We start from the raw sequence: 13,408 nt of genomic DNA on the forward strand, positions 1-13,408 counted from the left end.
TGGTCCGAGGAGGGGCAAATAGTCATTGAGGGTTCCTATTTAGAGTCTCATGAGTAAGGAACGAATGGAAGGTGGTTCGAGGAGGAATTCCTCCTCGAATATGACGTATGCAGCTCAAGTATGTATTCCAGCAATTAGAATGACCCTCCAAGAAGCCCCAATGATGGGGACGTGCCTCATGAACAAACGAGAAGGAAGGAAGCCCAAAAATATCTAAGGAAAAGCTGCTGCCACCGCATTAAATGCATTGCAACTGCTTTTCTGGCCGCATTTATGTGGAGAAGACCTCTGAACAGTACTGCCTTGGCTACCACAACTCACAGAAAACCAAAGAGGGTGTCTAATTGAACAGGTACTCAAGTGAGGGCTCAGATGATCAACAAATGTAGGATCAAGATGATCCAAAGGGAGTTATATAATGTAAGAGACCCTCCATGAGATGGGAGAGAAAAAAGAGGAGAGAGAACACTGTAGCAATTTAAACTGTCTTAATATCTAACTGTGATGAACATATATAATTATTGCCTCCTCGAACTGAAAGTTCATTGACACCAATATCTCTTATTTGTGCTTGATTGACATTTAACTTAACACTTGCCGTTGTACGATTCATTAGGTTTTAGTTCTTCGACCCACTCTCTACAAATTCATTATATTGGGCCCCTTAGACCAAGATCCCATACACTTTGGGCTTGTGCCCCAAATTGCGACCCTACAATAATGTTCTTAAGAGAATGAGAAATTCAAATAATTAATTTTGGAACTTAAAAGTTTTAGTTGTTAGAAGAAAAAAACCATAACACACTAATCACTATACAAAAGTTTGAATAATATAGATCACTTGAAAAAAGAATAGTATTTCTATCTTTTATCTCAAAAAAAAAAAAAAAAAAAACTCAAAATAATAGAATGATATATTTGTAGAGATGGAGAGATGAAAAATAATTTTAGAAATAATATCTCCAGTATGTTTTATAGAATAAATCATACATTATATGACGTTACAAAATAGTTGTATATTCTCACGCATCGCGTGGGTCTGCTACTAGTTAAAACAATAACGAATACCATAAACAATTATCTTCTGAGAAATTGCTCAATTAGGTTAGGAAAATAACTTCTGACATGCCACATCAAACCTTATTCATGAAAGTCGCTAATAAAATGAGGCCACATCAAACCTAGCATATTGATTCTGCACTAGGCAATTATTGTGAGAATCGTATATGCGAGTGGAGATTTTAGGGAATTTTTTTTTTAAATTGTAAAGAGCATATGTAACCACATCCTATTCGAGAAAGACTAACTACACTTGAGCATATTAAGCATGTGAGTGCACATTTATGTTGTATCTTGAGTCCCTCTAATGTATAAAGAAAGATCATTTGCCTTAATATTCATTTACTCCTACAAATTAGTCCTTAATAACGCTAATGTAGTTTATATATATATATATATATATATATATATCTTTTTTCATGTGTTCAAAACGACTATTTTTATTATGTTACAATTACATCATTTTGAATTTAATTGATACTTAAAGGATATATAACATTGAACATGGGTAGAAAGTTTGAATAAAACGCTATATAACATTGATACTTAAGTATTTAAACATTATGGTATAAATAATAAATGACTAAACTCTAAGTATGTAAATGGTTTTAGCAACAAAAAAAAAGTATTTAAATGATATATATATTTTAAAATAATGTAAATGGTAATTTAATGGAAAGGAAGACAGTTTTGTTCACTCGACTGCAAAAGGTAAACATGAATAAAAAAGATAGCGTACTAACTCCGACTATCTCTTTATTCTTATTCTTCTTTCTTCACTTTCTTTGCAGCTGAACGCTAACCCAATTCTCAATTTCAACCTCACTCGCTTTCACCTGCCAAGATTGGCCCCTCATCAGCGTTTCGGTTTACTCACTGAGTTTTTTTCTTGTTTCTTTATTTTTTCCTGGTTATCTTAATTTGGTGGTTTTTTACGGGGAAAGTGACTGAAATTTTTGGTCATTGATCCAATTTCTTCCATATCCTTTTATGTCCACTCAAACAGCTTCCTCCTCCTCCTCCTCCTCCTCCTCCTCTTCTTCTTCTTCTTCTTTGAAATATGATGTGTTCCTTAGTTTTTGCAGTGATGACACTAGCAAGAATTTTACAAACCATCTCTATACTACTTTGAAACGAAAGGGTATTATCACCTTCAGGGATGATGATGAGAAACATAAGCAAGGAAAGTATATTTCTTCACAGCTCTTGAAAGTAATAGAAGAATCCAAGTATGCAATCATCATTCTCTCAACAAACTATGCTTCTTCAAGACGGTGCTTGATTGAACTAGTAAAGATTATTGAATGCATAGAAGAGACAAAGTTGACAGTTTTTCCCATCTTTTACCATGTGGATCCCTCTGATGTACGGAATCAGACGGGTATTCTTGCTGAAGCCTTCGAGAAGCATGAAAATGATCCCAAGGTTAACAACAAGGATGTGCAAGCATGGAAAGCTGCTTTGAAAGAAGTGGGCAATATCTCTGGATGGGATTTACATGATAGGTAACATTTGTCTTTCGCTAGAGTACTTTTGTTCACATTATCATCAATATGGTAATTTTTCTACACTAAAGCTTTGCTGACTTTCCCCTGGAATAACATGACAAATTTTATTTGCTTTTTGTAATCTGATTAACTAGAGAAAATTTATGTTTGTCCCTTGTATGTATATTATGACTTAGGGAATTATAAGCTCAAGTTTGACTTTGGTTGAAGAGCCTTTGCATTGTATGAGGCATGGTAGTCTGTTACTGAATTACTCAATGTAGACAAAAAAAGAAAAAAGAAAAAGACTTGGTAATTCACATTATATAAACTAGTCTATAACCTCATCTATATGCATAGGTACAATTAAAAGCATTTACAATTATACACACATCTTAGGTTAAGTTTTTGGGGCTAAATCAAAAAAAAGAAATGCATCTCTCTCTCTCTCTCTCTCTCTCTCTCTCTCTCTATATATATATATATAGATGATTTGTAGAGTCAATGAAGCTTTGCTTCTTATATTTGGCCTCAATTCAAATGCTTGCCTTCTTTTAGCTTAGAATGTCTAATACCTTTCACACAAAAAAAAAAAAAAAATCACAAAATGGCATATTCATGCATGTGCGTCAGTGGCGGCTCCAAGAATTTTTGTTAGGGTGGTCATTAAATTTTTTTAATAAAAGTAAAATTTGAATATATTAACATCACAAAATAAAAACATACGCAAATACATAAAGTTTTAAAATTTCATTTCACAAGTTTTTATATTTTGAAATCGTTGTGTGATATGATAGTTTCACTATTAATGTTATTTACTACATCTTTTTCAATATACCCAACCAAGCAATTATTAAGCTACTGATCTCCCATTTAATTACCAACATATTGCCTAAATAAGTAATAATATAAACAAAATGCATTATCTTTTTGAAAAAAATGTATCACATAAATCCAATAAATTTAGTTAAAGACTAAAGCAAGAATTAACAGACTAGCTATTTGAAAAGTGTCTTTTTTTTTTATATAAAAAAATAGCAATTTTAAAATATGCCATTTGAAAACACAATTTTAAAAATCACAATTAAAAGTTTGACTTGGGTTTTTAGGCTAATTTGTTTGTTTGGGCAACTTTTTAAAGTGCTACATTCACAATATTTTTGTAACACTTTCACAATAAAGCCTTGGCGGTAAGTTTTTATTGGTTCTAATTTGAACTTACCATTGAAATTAATTATCTGTTTAGCAGTAACAACCTACTATTTATGATTTGGTACGAAAATGTTGCAAAAATGTTGTGAACATAGTTTTTTTCACAATTTTTTAGCTTAACATTCAATGGACCAAAATTTTGGAAAGGTTGAATTTTATTTGTAATGGACTCAATTTTTATTAAGGGTATTCAAGTTCTTTTTAGGGTGGTCAAGTTTTTTTCTAGGCGGTCAAAAGATCCATATTAATTTAAAAAAAAAATTTAAGGTATATTAAAAAAAATAAAATTTAGGGTGGTCATGTGACCACCCTGATTAACACTTTGCGCCACCCCTGATGTGCGTCACTTATACATTTTGCCCCCTTAAAGTTAAATCTTGGCTCTGCCAATTAATAACTATTATCTTGTAACAGGACTTAAGCTAGGTCCTGATCACGCCAGTAGTGTTTAGACATATGCTTAATCAATATGCTTGTAATTTCCAAAGTTCGAACATGCATGGTCTAGTCCCATATATACTTCTTTTCATAGTATATTTCTCATGTGGTCATACCCATATCATTTTGCATTTGGCTTGCCTCCCATTTGAAACCCTCCCATTCTCTCCCATTTTTATTTTGATGGATGACACATGGCAAATAAATGATATAAAGGTTAGAAAAATGCCATGTCAAACACAATTTTATTTCTCACTACATTCTCCTATTCTTCGCGAGAAATTGTTAGGTCCATTAAGAGAACTGCTGACATGGTTCTCCCTTACCTTCCAACTAATAAAATGCTGTAATATATGCAAATATAACATCACCTGGTAATTTTTATTTTTTATTCCTCTTGCTGTTTAGGACACCCACTCACATATTTGCATAAATGGTATCATTTCATTGGTTGGGAGGACCACATCAGCAATCCTCTCGGTGAACCTAATAATTTTTTCTTCTTTGCCTTTCTTTCTTGAGATTACCAAATTTTAATTATGGTAATGATTTAGACCCCAAGCTGTAATTACGGCTAATTCCAATTTTAAGCTAATCCACCAATTTATAGCCCAATGTTATACATCATTAGCCAATTAACAATATAGCAATAGCAAGCATAAATAATCAATTGAAAAACTCAATCACTACAAAATAAAGAGCACAATACCTCACAATAACACTGTATTTTCATCTAATTTTTATTTCTTGTAGAATTTCTTCTTTGAGCAGTTAAAATGTTCTGCGCAAATAAATAGGCTAGAAGCATAAATATATAGTAAATAGTTAAGTACTTCAATTGGTCTATCTATTTTATCTTTTTTCTTATTGTGAAGATAAAAGAAATAGAAAAAAGGAGTGTGAAAATTAAAATCTGAGAAACTTACAAAAAATGACATTAAAATTTGTCACACTCTAACTATCGCGATAGTTAGAGCGTGACAAATTAGGCACACTCTTAACCCATTAAACTATTACAATTAGAAGGAAACACATGGTTCTCACATAGACTATCCGACGTGACAAACAAATCAAATTATGCACTTTTTAGATTCCACTTTGCTCAATGAATCTAAGATTGTATTTTGAATATTTTGTCTCCTGTATTTATGCTATATATTATATAGTCATCAAAATTATTTTTTTGCTATCTTCTTTGCAGGCATGAATCAATAATTATCCAAGAAATCATTGAAAGGATATCTAGTGAATTGAATCTTATATTTCGAAGTGCCATTTCCAAGGAACTTGTTGGAATAGAATCTCCTATGATGGAAATGTTGGATTTATATTTAGTTGAAGGGTCGGGTGGTGTTCGTTTTGTTGGGATTTGCGGGATGGGTGGAATGGGTAAAACAACTCTTGCATTAGAAATTTATGAAAGAATTTCTGGAAACTTTGAAGCTAGCAGCTTTATAGCTAATGTAAGAGAAAAAACTAAAAATCATCATCTAGTTTCTTTACAAGAACAACTTCTTTCTAACATCCTTAAGGGAAGTAGAAAAAATATATCGAATGTTTTTGAGGGGAACAATGTTATAGGGAATAGACTACGTAACAAAAAGGTTCTTATTGTTCTTGATGATGTGGATGGAGATGAACAACTAGAAGCATTAGTTGGGAATCATGATTGGTTTGGTTCAGGGAGTAGAATCATTGTAACAAGTAGAGATAAGCACTTGTTGAGAAGACGTGGTATAAATGATATATATACAATGAAGGGATTGAATGACAACGATGCTTTGTAGCTTTTTAGTTGGAGAGCTTTCAAGAAACCCTATCCTGAAGAAAATTATGTGGATTTGTCTAAGGACTTGGTGAATTATGCCAATGGCCTTCCTTTGGCTCTTAAAGTTTTAGGTTCTTTGTTGTTTGAAAAAAGAATAGATGAATGGAAAAGTGCCTTATATAAACTAAAACAAGAACCTGATAGAAACATTCTAAATATACTTCAAATAAGTTTTGATGGTCTGATGTATACTCAAAAGGAATTGTTTTTGGATATTGCATGTTTTTTCAAAGGAGAGAACAAAGATTGCATAAGAGATATACTAGAAAGTTTTGGTTACTATCCAAACTACAATATTGAAGTTCTTATAGACAAATCGCTCATAACCATTGATAGAGAGAGAAGTTTGTTGATGCATGAATCTTTGTGGATGCATGATTTGCTACAAGAAATGGGCCAAGAAATTGTTCGCCGTGAATCCCCTGAAGAGCCTGGTCGTCGAAGTAGGTTATGGCGTTATGAGGATATCCTTCATATATTGAAGAATAGTACTGTAAGTTGTCCATTCTAGACCTAAACTTATAGAATTATATATATTTTAACAATTTCTTCTAAATATTTGTCAATTCCTCTAATTTCATTGTTCTTGGTTATTAGGGAACAGAGGTAGTTGAAGGCATAATGCTAAACATGCCTATTGAAGCAAAGGAACACTTGAGTGCTAAAGCCTTCTCAAAGATGAAAAATTTGAGATTTCTTAAAATTGGTTATGTGCATCCTCCACAAGACCTCATTAGAGGTCCTATCCAACTTCCACAAGGCCTCAATTATCTTTCTAATGAGTTACGTGTAATTGATTGGCATGGATATCCTTTAAAATCAATGCCGACCAATTTCCAACCAAATAAACTTGTTGAACTAAGAATGCATTGCAGCGACATCAAACAACTATGGAAAGGAATTATAGTAAGATTTTTCACTTATACTAATTTGTATTTCCCGCTTTTTCACTAATGCTTGAGCTAGTCTAATTATTTATTGGTTTATAATAGATTTTAAACGAGTTAAAACTCATTGATTTGAGTGACTCTCAAAATTTGATTGAGATCCCGGACCTAAGTGGAGCCCCAAATCTTAAGCAATTAATTCTTCGACGTTGTACAGGACTATATAAGATTCATGCATCTATTGGAGATCTCAAACGGCTTATTCGATTGGATTTGAATGGTTGCAAATGTCTCAAAAGCCTTCCTCACAAGATCAACTTGGAAGCTCTTGAATTTTTCGATCTTGGTGGTTGTTCAAAATTGAAGAAGTTTCCAGAGATTGTGAAAAATATGTCACATTTGTCAAAACTTTGTTTGAGTGAGACTGCTATAAAAGATCCATCATTATTAGTGGAACACTCAACTGGCCTTATAGACTTGGATCTAAGAGATTGCAAAAACCTTTCAAGTCTTCCTATTTCAATTTGTAGTTTGACGTCTTTAAAAACTCTCAATATATCTGACTGCTCAAAACTTGACAAATTACCAGAGAACTTGGGAAATATTGAAGGTCTAGAGGAGCTAGATGGGAGTAGAACTGCTATAAAAGAGTTACCTTCGTCCATGGTTCTTTTAAAAAATCTCCAAAATCTCTCTCTCCGTGGATGTAATTTTCTATCATCTAAACCATCAAATAAACTCCTCAACTTTCCTTTATTGCAAAGAAGAAGTCTAGATCCCACGGGCATGTCAATGCTTGCTCTATCAGGCTTGTCCTCTTTGACCTATATGAATCTAAGTTATTGCAATCTACAGGCAGTCCCTGATGTTATTGGTTGTTTGTACTCTTTAACAAATTTAAATCTAAAGGGAAATAATTTTGTTTCCCTTCCTGAAGATATCATTCGACTATCTAAACTGGATTCTCTTTATTTGAGTGGTTGCACTAATCTACGGTCACTGCCACAGCTTCCATTAAGTATTGATTATTTGGGGGCAGAAGGTTGTACCTCACTCGAAACATTACCCTTAAGACCAGAAGAAGATTTTCATCCACATCTTTATCTTCTTAACTGCTTCAAATTAAATGACAATCAAGATTACAGTGGCATGTTCTTAACAATGTTGAGACGTTACATTCAGGTCTCTCTCTCTCTCTCTCTCTCTCTCTCTCTCTCTTGAAATTCTAATATCTTGATTTGTGTGTTTCAGAGACCAGATTTAGGTCTCCAAAATATTCTTATACCTGGAAGTAGAATTCCGAAATGGTTTAGCCATCAAAGTGAGGGGCCTTCATTGAATCTACAAGAGCCTCCAAGTTTTATAGGAATTGCTCTGTGTGTTGTTTTTGTACTCTGCGAGCATTATCCACTCCAACATCCTCAAGAAAGTTCGGAAAATCATCCAGTTACTCATTTTATTAGTTTTCTCTGTAATGTCAATGGATATAAAGTTCCAGATTACTTAAGCTTTGGTTTTTCTGAGCAATCTGGTAAGATTGATTCAAATCACCTTTGGATAAAATATTTTTCTATGGAAGGGCTATGGGACAAGATCTTGAGTCAAGTCGATGCTAATGATCAATTGAGTCAAGTTGATGTTGGAATTGAAATTGAAGGTACAGGCTTGGAGGTGACGAGATGCGGGGCTCGTTTGGTATATGAGCAAGACATTGAAGATCTCAAACAAAATATGGCTAGCTCCTGTAGCTGCAGCATCACTTCTTATGAGGATGATTTAGGTGATTTAGCAAAAACTACCGTAATTAAGCGAAGTCATGATGACCATGATGGGGATGGGGATGGGGATGGACCTAGTGGAGAGGTTACCTATAATGAGGTAGATGTACCACACCCAAAGAGGATACGGCTCCCTGATTTAATTGAAAGATTCATTCCACGTTTGGGAAATTGGATTGGGAATTCAAGCACACAAGAACAAGGTGACTTTGATTACGAGGAAGAGAAATCCCAGTGAAATTGGTAGCTTTGATGAATTTGCAAGGCTGATACACTATTTTTCTGTGACTTTTTATGGTAAGTCGCGCTGTCTTTCTTGCTATTCTCTAAACAGAGAATTCGTTTCTGGCAGTATATTTGATTTGTTTTTTCTTTTTACTTTTTAATTCCTTTGCATTTCTTTTCTTAAATAGGGCCTGAGTGATTTTGTTGTTAATCCAGCAACAAAACTAACCCCATAGCTTGAAGGACTTGCATCAGGGTTTTGCTCTCAGGTATGTGTGTGGAATGTTTAAGCCTCTATATATTTGGTGTGGTAGTATTTATCATTTGAAGTTGCTCAGGCCCAAATTTATCAGGGCCTTCTTAATAGGCATTGAGAATTAGTAATGAATATGATGATGACCCAATGAGTACTGAATATACCCAGTTCAAATGGCGTGTTATATACCTTTCGGTTTGCCATGCATGTGGCATTCGATCTCTTCATTAATTCTAAGCCTAGCTGTGCTATGAATTATCTCATTTTTTGTCAGCAGCCTTAGCCTTCTATAATATCTTCAACAACTTAAAATTACGTAGTTTTGGTAAAATTCTTCCATACAAATGGGAACTATTGGTTACCTAAGTTTCTTCAACAGCCTTACCTAAGTTTCTACTCCATTAGATGGTATGCATTCATTGTCTCACTTTTCTCCTGTGGTTAGTCTCACCGCTACGCAGAAAACACTTTGACCAGTGATATTAAGTAAAATAAGTACTGCTTCTACAAATTCTTTATACTCCACATGTTGAATCAGATTTTCATTTCTTACCGTATTTGTTATTGAAGCATCTAAAAACTTTAAACTTATAAAAAAAATTGTGTACGTGATTCTTCAACATTTTTTTTTTGGGTCTTATGGAATGTGGCGTTTCTCAATTCTCTGACACAAGATCATTTGGATTTGAATTTTCTTTTCATCACTTGACTTCATGTAACTTTTATATTTAATTAATATTTTTGAATAGTGAAAATTAACACTTCACTCCCCAATTTATCTATATTTATTTATATTTTATTTTATTATTTATTTTATTTATTTTTATACATTTTACTCATTAACTTTAAGAGCATTTAAAGCATATGTTTCTAAAAATATAAGTTTATCTCGTTAGTAAAATTTCTTTCTTTTTTCCCTTAAAACAAACTCCTTTTCATTTTGTAATTTGAGAGTAAGGGATATATGTATGCATGGAATTTTTATTTTTCCATTACAGGAAAAGATGCTATAAATTTTTTGGTTACAAATTTGAGACATGTTCTACATTGCAACCCATAAACAAAAAAGAAAAGTTTTCATTTAATGTTATGATTATATCTCTATGATATTCCTTTGTAAATTAAGGCATATAAAAGTGACGTTTATTATTTAATTTACTTAAAATTAATTGATTTATATATATTTTATGTTACCTAAACTTCTTTTTTTATAGAGTTTCAACTTATGACATTCGCTTCTGTGATTTTTGTTCTTTATCATCAAATCAAGACACCAATTAGTTTTAGGTGTAGATAGGAATTAAACTCTAGATCTCTAATTTAACTGTCAGAGACTTAAGCTAACTGAAACCCACAAAAAATTAATATACTCTAATCTGTAGTCTTTAATTCATTTATATATATATATATATATATATATAATTGAAACTTTTGAAGCTCTTATAATTTTCCACGTCAGCATTATTTATAAAAATTATTAAAAATAAATAATACCCTAAACACCGTAATTATGTCTAACCCAATATCTATTTCTCCCCAAAACAAACCCGATAATCTTCAACTTCTAAACAATACCCAATACAAAAACCTATTTCTCATTCTCTGTCTCTCCTTCAAATGCAAACTCAACCCAACAAACATTGCAAGACCCATACCCTTCTCTCTCTTTCTCTATCTCTCTACCCTTCTCCCTCCCCAAAACCCAAACGCCAATCAAATCTAACAGACCGCGTCTCATAGGACATTGGGACAAATCAAGTTTCAGAGACTAAAATGATTATGTTGGAGAGAGGCTGCAGTTATTTCTCTTAATGGGTTTTCGCCAGAATCATCTGGCCATTGGGGGGACGATATGGTATGTTAGGTTTGGTTTTTGATTTTGTTATTAATCTTGATTTGCATTGCTTTAAATTTTCAGATCCCACGCCCTCCTTTTCTCAGCCTCTCCGTTTATCAAGTTCCAAAATCAACCAAATCCTTAATTTTGAACATACCCATTTGTATGTCAAAGTTGAGGCATACTTCAATTTTATTTTCTATGTATATTTAAAAATTTTGGGGTTAATTCTTCTGTGTTTTTCCATTTGGCTATTGAGTTTGATTTTATGATCTGTAATTTTTTGCATTTTTAGTTGTTGCCGTTGGTTGTAGAGAAAAGCTCAGAAATTAGGCCCACTCTGTGATTTCTTTTTACCACCATCAGAGACCAGTCTTTCTCAGACACTATTACTAGTAAGTTTTCCTGTTAAATATGATTTAGGGTTTTGTTTGGGAGTGTTTTCTCTTTTAGATTGATGGGTTTGGAGCCCGTAGTGGGTTTTGTTAATTTCAATCAAAACTCTGTCTTAATGTGAAGATAGTTTTAAATTTAAGGTTCAGATTAGTTTTTATTGTTGTATGGCTTCTTTTTTTTTCTTTTTTTTTTTTCCATCCTTCATGCTATTCCTTCCCTGCAACAACAAAGGTTCCATTCTTACATTGTTTATGCCTTAATACTTCTATATTGTTCATTGTTGTTAAGAATCCATCTTCCTAATTAATTTCTAATTTCTTATTTTCATTCTTCTTTGTCTTTTTCTCCAATTGCAGTATATTGTGTTTTTTGTACCAAACATTGGGTCTTATGCCAAAAATAATAATTGAATCAAGGTTAAAGGTACCCTGATTTCCCATTTTATTTTTCCAATTTATGGGGATCTGTTTGGTCAATTATTATTCTTTGGTTAGAATATTTTTCCCTGTTTGGTATACTTTTGTGAGATTTTAAAGTCTTCTTTATTTAGGTTATGGTTTTGTCATTGGTAGAGGATTTGTTTCAATTTCTTTATGCCATTTTTTTCATTCAATTTTAAGTTTTGACTAGGATGTTCTGAGCATCCTAAGACTCTTATATCAACATGAGTTGCAAGTGCTGTAATATATGTGATTCCAATTTTGAATCAAACTATAATTCTTTCCTAATGTTGGCTGCGGAATTTCAATTATAGAGATAGGGTTTTTAGGTAGATTCTTGCTTACATTTGTCTTTGTTAATGTCATTTTTTTCCATCTTTTCATTTCCTATGTCTTTGTCCAATTGAAAAAAATTAAAGTGCAGATTGCAATTCATTTGCCTTTTAATTTGTTAGATTTCTACTTTGTTCAATGTAGCCTTATTTTGGGAATACAAGATTGATTGAAAATTGAGACTGCCATGAGTATTCATTTTTGATAGGTGCATTAAAAATCTTCTAATTATAAGTTAATGAATCTGAGTCCTAATTTTAAGTAATGAGTGTGATTGTTGTATTATATACAAAAAATAAATAAATAAATAAAGGTCATGAACAAGGAAAATATTTGGAGTTGAGAAATTCAAAATGCAAACCTTTACAAGATATTGCCAACTTTTAAAAAACTAAATATCAGGAAAGATATTAATTTGTTATGGTTGGTCTCTCACTTCTTTCCTTTTTAAAAGTTCATGTTGTTCAGGTATTAGGAAAGTTGTTAATTTGTTTAATAAATAAAAAAGAATAGCATAATATGAACGTATATACTCCATTCTAATTTGATCATAGATTGATCAAATCAGTTGGTGTTTGTTTGCAATGCATCTATGATTTTGTAAATTTTATAGACCTAAAAAAAAGACTAAACCTGCATTTGGAATTCTTCTCTATCTAAACTACACTATGATTATTACACAATGATTGATTTAACTCTCTCCTTTTTTGTTTTTGTGTAGGTGATTTTGTAGATTTCCATGCACTGATGTATATCTTACATGCCCACATTACTTATCACGAACCAAGAACTTGTGCTACAAATAATAAAATAATGTTATGAACAATATTAATGTTGTAGCTTCATTGATGGTATGTACTTAAAATGATTTCAAGCAGCTTCATTGATGGCATGTACTTAAATGATTTCAAGCAATTGCTTCAAATATTGAACCTTACTGTATTTTAAATTTTTTCCATAGATAGTGGCTTGGCTGAGCCTAATAGCACTGCTTCGAATGATTGTGTATTACTTTCAACCCAACATTTGGTGTTTTTGAAATTGATTGTATGTCTTACTTAAGATGTATCCAAAGAGTTTATGAAAATTACTTTTAATTGTTTATAGAGATAGTTGAAACAGAAATATATAGGCATTTTGTTTGATTCCTTTCAAATAGACACTCTTTCAAACTACTACTATTATTTGCATGTACTTAAGATGTATCTAAAGGAAATTAGATGCATCTAACA

At 32.3% G+C, this 13,408-nt stretch overlaps 1 pseudogene; it reads left to right on the plus strand.

Moving 5' to 3' along the window:
- Nucleotides 1-1,869: 1,869 nt before the first annotated feature.
- LOC115959456 lies at nt 1,870-13,079 on the plus strand (annotated as a pseudogene).
- The last annotated feature ends 329 nt before the right edge of the window (nt 13,080-13,408 follow it).

The sequence above is a fragment of the Quercus lobata genome, chromosome 9 (genome assembly GCF_001633185.2).
Source record: "Quercus lobata isolate SW786 chromosome 9, ValleyOak3.0 Primary Assembly, whole genome shotgun sequence".
Taxonomy (NCBI): Eukaryota; Viridiplantae; Streptophyta; class Magnoliopsida; order Fagales; family Fagaceae; genus Quercus; species Quercus lobata.